The sequence below is a fragment of the Octopus bimaculoides genome, chromosome 18 (genome assembly GCF_001194135.2).
Source record: "Octopus bimaculoides isolate UCB-OBI-ISO-001 chromosome 18, ASM119413v2, whole genome shotgun sequence".
NCBI classification, from domain to species: Eukaryota; Metazoa; Mollusca; class Cephalopoda; order Octopoda; family Octopodidae; genus Octopus; species Octopus bimaculoides.
This window is the reverse complement of record NC_068998.1, coordinates 45,681,768-45,688,835: the sequence shown is the minus strand read 5'-3', so window position 1 is coordinate 45,688,835 and position 7,068 is coordinate 45,681,768. Positions and strand designations below refer to the sequence as shown.

The following is a 7,068-nucleotide window of genomic DNA, read 5'->3' as shown; positions in this document are numbered from 1 at the left end:
ATACATACATATACATAAGTGGCAGCAGGGTGGTGCGTGTGTAGATACGTGCGTATATTACTCTCTTCAAACCAATTAAGAAGTTTTCACTTTTTTCAGATCTTCAATGGCAGATAAAATACTAACACAAGAAATGAAAAAAAATATACTGTCATTTTTGTCCTAGAAACTACCCGAGTGGCTGTGTGGTAAGAAGCTTGCTTCCTAACCACATGGTTTCAGGTTCAGTCCCAGTGCGTCGCACCTTGGATAAGTGTCTTCTACTATAACCTCGTGCCGACCAAAGCTTTGTGAGTGGATTAGGTAGACGGAAACTGAAAGAAGCCCGTCGTATATATGTATATATAGATATATAGATATTTAATGTAATGCTCGCATTACTTAAATATATTGGAGTAGCATGAAACGTGCGTACTGCAATCACCTTTGAAATCCGTGTTGCTTTTTTTTAAATTTTGATCACCTATCCTTTTGGGATACAATATTTGGGTGCCTACGCATAAGTACCATATTCAACCTTGAATGTATATATAGATATGTATATGAGTGTATTTTTGTGTCTGTGTTTGTCCCCCCAACATCGCTTGACAACCGATGCTGGTGTGTTTACGTCCCCGTAACATAGCAGTTCGGCAAAAAAGGAGCGAAAGAATAAGTTCTAGGCTTCCAAAGAATAAGTCCTGGGGTCGATTTGCTCGACTAAAGGCGGTGCTCCAGCATGGCCGCAGTCAAATGACTGAAACAAGTAAAAGAGTAAAAGAGTATTATTAGGAATTAAATTAAAAAAATATTTTGTCGGGCTGACAATCATGAGGTAGTGAGTTCAATTCCGGGCTGTGTATTATGCTCTTATAGACATAAGACCAATTTACTGCAGATAAATTTTAACATAAAATCTTATACTGACTCCAAGAGTCATATACACTCCGGTTGAGCACCACTGGTTTAGGATAAGAATTAACGGTTTAACCCCAACAAATGGTAAAGATTATTTGTTCTTTGTATATAATCTATTTGTGGAGGCGCATGGCGTAGTTATTTGGGTGATGCGCACAAAATCGTGGTTTCGATTCCTAGACCGCCACTGTACTGTGTTCTTGAGCACCGCCGGTCTAGGAATCACGTTGCTTTAGTCCGCTCAACTGTAAATGAGTAGCCTTGTGACAGACTGGCGTTTCGTTTAGAGGGAATGTTGGTCCGTCCGCCCGACCGGTGGACTGGCATGATTCGAAAGTGAAGGCGCATGGCTCAGTGGTTAGAGCGTCGGGCTGACAATCATGGGGTGGTGAGTTCGATTCCCGGACCGGGTTGTGTGTTGTGTTCTTGAGCAAGACACTTAATTTCACATTGCTCCAGTTCACTCAGCTGTAGAAATGAGTTGCGACGTCACAGGTGCCAAACTGTATTGGTCTTAGCCTTTCCCTTGGATAACATCAGTGGCATGGAGTGGGGAGGCTGATATGCATGGGCGACTGCTGGTCTTCCATAAACAATTTTGGGTTACTTTCTACGTGCAATCCCATGGTCATTCATGATGACCGAAGGGAGTCATTACTTTGTTTTATAACAAAGAGAAGAAGCGCATCGTGACCATCGGTGTATAGCAACGTTTGATAGTGTGGTCGATAAATGATATAATCTATTTGAAATAAAAGCTGCAATATTAAGTTGGATGGAATGGGCGGGGTGGATAGAGCCGTAATAACATCAGTCAGTGATTTCATTTTTATTTAACCCCAGGTCAAATATGTTCTTGATCAGAAGCAATTCAACTCTGTAGAACATCCCGTATCTTATTCACACAATGAATAAAAATCCCGATGGTTACCAGGCAACTGACAGTATTTTCTTTTCTTCTCTAGGTACAAGGCCCGAAATTTTGGGGGAGGGGTACAGTCGATTAGATCGACTCCAGTACGCAACTGGTACTTAATTTATCGGTCTCAGACGAAATACCGCTAAGTATTTCGCCCGGCGTGCTAATGTTTCTGCCAGTTCGACGCTTTCAATAACTTATTTAATGAAATTGTCTTATGTAAAACACGAGGATGCTTGCACTTGATCGCCCCAACTACTAGACATAGCAGCTAAATCTCTCCCTTAACTTACACTTTACTACTGTTAAAAAATAAAAGACACGTTGTATAACGATGTCCTATATATATATTACTGGCTGAATAAAAGAATGGACGGTCACCAATGGAACGCTTTTGATCATAGGCCGTCTATATATATGCTGACCTGGGGTTAAATAAGTGACATGCACATACACAACCATTATCGCGCATACATTATACACACACAAAGACACATACAACAGGCTTCGTTCAGTTTCCCTCTACCAAATCCACTCACAAGGCTTTGGACGCTTCGTGGCTACAGTAGAAGACAGTTGCCCTAAGATGCCATGCAGCGGGACAGAACCCGAAATCATGTGGCTGGGAAGCAAACTTCTTACCACACACAAATTGATTACGTGCCAGCGTGAGAATTTCTTTGTAGTCACTGGATTAATTAGAAATAGCAACCAAATCTCGATTAAATCGGACCCTAGTATCTTTAAAGAAGAAGAACACAGATGCTATCATCCAAGATAGACAGATTAATATCTTGAATACAAGACAAAATGAGAGTTACGTCTGGATCACCTTTAAGTAATCTGATCAGTTAAGGCTGATCTGCAGTTAAACAACAACGGGATGAAGGAAGAACACATTGGATAATGTAATCCTAGATACAGTTGATGAAATAAAGACAGGTTAGGCAGGGCTGGAACGCGTTTGTTAAAATGTTTGATCTATAAAGAGCAAAGCAAGGTTTACGAAACGGTCAAACAATAGGAAACAATTCTATCGTCAAAAGAACAATGCAAGGGAAATAATTCTTCGCAACTAATGATGCCCGATTATTTCCCTTGTCCCATAAACTCGATAAATGCTTACATAGGCTTGTTCGGACAAACTTGTCTATGGTTTCTGGTTATCATTAATGCCCACGAAGGACGACTCCACTGGAACAGTCTTGTCTGTGGCTGAACTGCCCGATGTACGAATGGCAGTCTTTTCCACACAAGCCTCACTTATCCCGGCGTTGTTTTGAGCGAAGCGTTCTTTTCTATGGATCAATCTTTCTTCTGATGTATTCGTAAGTCTCTCCTGCATATGGCGTTCGATGACGAACCAAAGCCTGAGCGGTTTGGTGAAGAAGGCAGGTTGATTACCCCATGCAGCGTGTCTCCACTCTTCGCGTAACTGATGGAGCCAAAAGAACAAACAGCATGGCCATCACAATTTAGTACCAGCGTTGTCGCAGAAGCTGCCACAACTAGATTATAGACAACAAAGGGCCTCGACTCCCGAGAGTTTATTCCCGAAACTTTCTGATGTATAAGATCGTAAGACAGCAGAGGTTTGGAATCCGGGTTTTCCTTCTCCTTGACGGCCACCCGCTTCCCCTGGCTATCGAACATCATCTGACTGACTGATTTGCTAAATAACCCATTTGCTGGGACCCTGGCTGGTGCTTCTACTTCGGGTTAGAGTAACCCTGGAAATAATAGTGGTTAATAAGTGGAACCACACCACTGAAAACCGTGGAACACCCGAACTAGGACCCCACTACTGGATGCAGTTTAAAGTCATACACTAAAAAAGAAAAAAAGAAAAAGGGTTCCTGAAGGGTCGGTTTCCTGGTTTCCATGGTCCCTCATCTCGACGGGACGCAGGTCCGTCGCAGGATTTCTCGCTTTTGCCAGATGAGCGAACGGAAGCAACGCCAAGTGAAGTGTTTTTCTTAAGAACACAACGCTTCATCCCGTCCAGGAATCGAAACCACAATCTTACGATCATGAGTCCAACACCCCTAACCACTAAGCCACGCGCCTTCATAAGTCACACACCGGATGAAGATCAAACTTGACGTAAAGTTAAACAACAATCAATCAATTTGAACCTGACAGTGTTTAGTATTTCGTAACACCATCCAGCTACGTTTTGGTTTCTAACCCTCTCGGAGTTATTAGGAGAGAGGGTCATGGATGGATATATTTATGGAAGTTTAATTTTGATGATCAATGTTCAGGATTAGGAATGAGTTCATTTCACTTTTCGGGGAGATTCGTGTTGTTGCTGATATTTTGTTGTTGTTATTATTGTAGCAGCAGCAGCAGTAGTAGTAGTGGTGGTGGTAGTAGTAGAGGTTGTGGTAGTAGTAGAAGTAGTAGTAGTAGTAGTAGAAGTAGTATTAGTAGTAGAAGTAGTAGTAGTAGAAGTAGTAGTAGTAATAAAAGTAGTAGTAGCAGTAGAAGTAGAAGTAGTAGTAGTAGATGTTGTAGTAGTAGTAGTAACAAAAGTAGTAGCAGTAGTAGTAGTAGAAGTTGTAGTAGTGTGAAGATGCGTGGCTTAATGGTTAGGGTACTCAGCTGACGATCGTGAGATCGTAAGTTCGATTCCTGGCGGAGCATTGTATCCTTGAGCAAGACATTTTATTTCACGCTGCCCCACTCAAATCAACTGGCAAAAATGACTTGTACATGATAAGTCAAAATGGCCAGCCTTGTCACACGCTATGTCCATGAATCTCCCTGAGAACTACGTTAAGGGTACACATGTCTGTTGAGGGCATGTTAATTTCATGGGCAAGCTGTTCCGCTGACCGGATTAACTGGAACCATCGTCGTCGCAACCGACGAAGTGCCAGTGGCAGTAGTAGTATTGTTGTTGTTGCTGTTGTCGTTCTGATCGAGCAAACCTATGATCAAAGATATTTCAACCCGAAATTTTTGGGGAGGGAGCCAGTCGATTAGATCGGTCCCAGTACGCAACTGGTACTTAATTTATCGACCCCAAAAGGCTGAAAGGCAAACGAAATACCGCTAAACATTTCGCCCGGCGTGCCAACGTTTCTTTTACTCTTTCATTCATTCGGCTGCGGCCATACTGGGGCACCACCTTTAGTCGAGCAAATCGACCTTATTCTTTGTAAGGCTTTGGTCGACCCGCGGCTATAAGTTGAAGACATTTGCTCAAGGTGCAACGCTGTGGGACTGAACTCAGAACCATGCGGGTGGGAAGCAAACTTCTCACCACACAACCAAGTCTATGTATACATTTTTTAAATCATTTAATTCTATATAAATTTCCATACTTTATGTCTATCGTTCTATCTGGCAAATAAAAGAATTAATTATTATTATTGTAGTAGTTGTTGCTGCTGTTGTTACTCAGGTGTCGTGGGCAGAATGCATATCTGTTGGCTTTATTTATGTCGGAATAAGCCAGCGATACAGCAAAGGTTGATTCAGAGACAGGCAGATGATGGGATTAAAACTGCTGTTCTCTTTGACTCGTTTTATTCCCTATTCTAAGATTTCTATAATGCTGCACAATGTACGTTCGATTATTTTAACTTCAGTAATAAATTTTTAAAAATTTATATTTCCCGGAAGGATGAAAATCACAGTTGACTTCGGTGACATTTGAATTCAGAACATAAATGGCCATAAGGAAATCCTACAGGCATTTCTTAGAAGTTCTGTCAATTCTGCCAAGACTTGAAAAAAAAAAAATGTAACCCATAATAAAAAAGAGTTAAAGGGGAGATAACTCGATTGTTAGTTACTTCCCTTTGTACGTAAATATTTCAGTTTAGCGAATTTGCGTGTGTGCTTCTATGGAATCTTTCAAAATGTCGACATAGTTGTCAAATATCTGTCAAACCATACTTTGCTGTTAGAAATATGTAAGGGAACTTTGGTTAATGCAGTCCAAGGTACATTATTCTTAAATAAGCAACGTTATAATTACAGCTGTGAAAATCTTTATTGAGATTCTATCGTCAATGAGGATAGATTTAACGATAAACACGGTATATGGCGTAGTGGTTAAGAGTGCCGGCTACTAACCCCAAGACTCCGAGTTCGATTCCGGGCAGTGACCTGAATAATAATAATAATAATAACAACATCGAAAAATACCTTAGGAATGAGAACCCAGGTTGGAAATTTCCCCAAGACACCTGATGAAGGCTGGAGGGTGTATCATCCGAAACGTTGTATTAACGACAAACAAGATGAGGACAAATATCCGTCGAATGTATGAAATAGTAAGTCCATTTCTCACTTTTGAAATATTTATGGAAAATGTGTTTGGCTAAAACCAATAGATCGATATTAGGTTATGATATTGATAATTACTTTATTGACCCTAGTATCCTGTGTGGTTGGATGGTGAAGTCTCAAAGCAAAAAGAAATGTAACTAAATTCCTATCGTATGAGAGAACCCTTGAATTACATAACGACTTCTAAAAGTGACCCAGAGGTTATCTAAGGTCACTGGGGTCATAAAAGTACATCAGAACTTCTGCAATCTTATTGACCCCACTACCCACAATGAGGAATATCTAATTCACCAGTAGCAGGTCCCAGAACGTAAACAAAACGTAAATACTAGTTAGGCGTTTTACTGTCGCTTGTTAACAAAGGCGTTGTTGTGTGGGGAAGGAGTCTACTTCACGACTCCGTTGTTTTGATTTCAATCCCAGTGTGAGGTACCCCACGCAAATTTTTTTTTTCTTCCATACCCAAAATCTTATCAGTGAAATTTGCTAAAGAGAAACTCTGGGGAATCCCTTTAGAGGGGTTTGTTCCTGTTGCTGAGAGATGGACTTAAATCAATCACCCTGTTTAACACCCTTATTTGGTCCCTAGGGTGCCTATAGTGGAATCTGCTCTGTTGTAAGCATTCAGGTTCGAAGATTGTGACTGATGACAAATGACTGATAACTGATAACCATCCTCCTTTGCCTAATTTTCGTAAAAAAAACAAAATGTGTAAAATAATTCCATTAAATGTAACCTCCCCCATCCACATGACACTTCCTCTCCCAACACGATAACCAATTTCCTCATCATTGTCATCATCATCATCGTTGTCGTTGCTGTTGACATCATCACCACATCATGTCCTTCTTGTGACCAACCCTCAGTTTCCAAACGAGATGTAAAATTTCCCCATGGCTGGATATTCCTTTCACGGAAGACTAGAAATAAAGGACGACCCCCCCCCCCC

General features: G+C 41.0%; 2 long non-coding RNA genes across 2 annotated transcripts in view; one reads left to right on the top strand and one right to left on the bottom strand.

Moving 5' to 3' along the window:
* Positions 1-3,109, bottom strand: part of LOC128249907 (uncharacterized) — a 63,489-nt gene extending 60,380 nt beyond the window's left edge. The window contains exon 1 of the long non-coding RNA XR_008266058.1: positions 2,943-3,109. This is a non-coding gene — a long non-coding RNA (uncharacterized LOC128249907). The remainder of the gene's footprint in view (positions 1-2,942) is intronic.
* Positions 3,110-5,671: 2,562 nt separating this feature from the next.
* LOC128249892 (uncharacterized) overlaps positions 5,672-7,068 on the top strand; it is a 69,254-nt gene continuing 67,857 nt past the window's right edge. The window contains exon 1 of the long non-coding RNA XR_008266028.1: positions 5,672-6,102. This is a non-coding gene — a long non-coding RNA (uncharacterized LOC128249892). The remainder of the gene's footprint in view (positions 6,103-7,068) is intronic.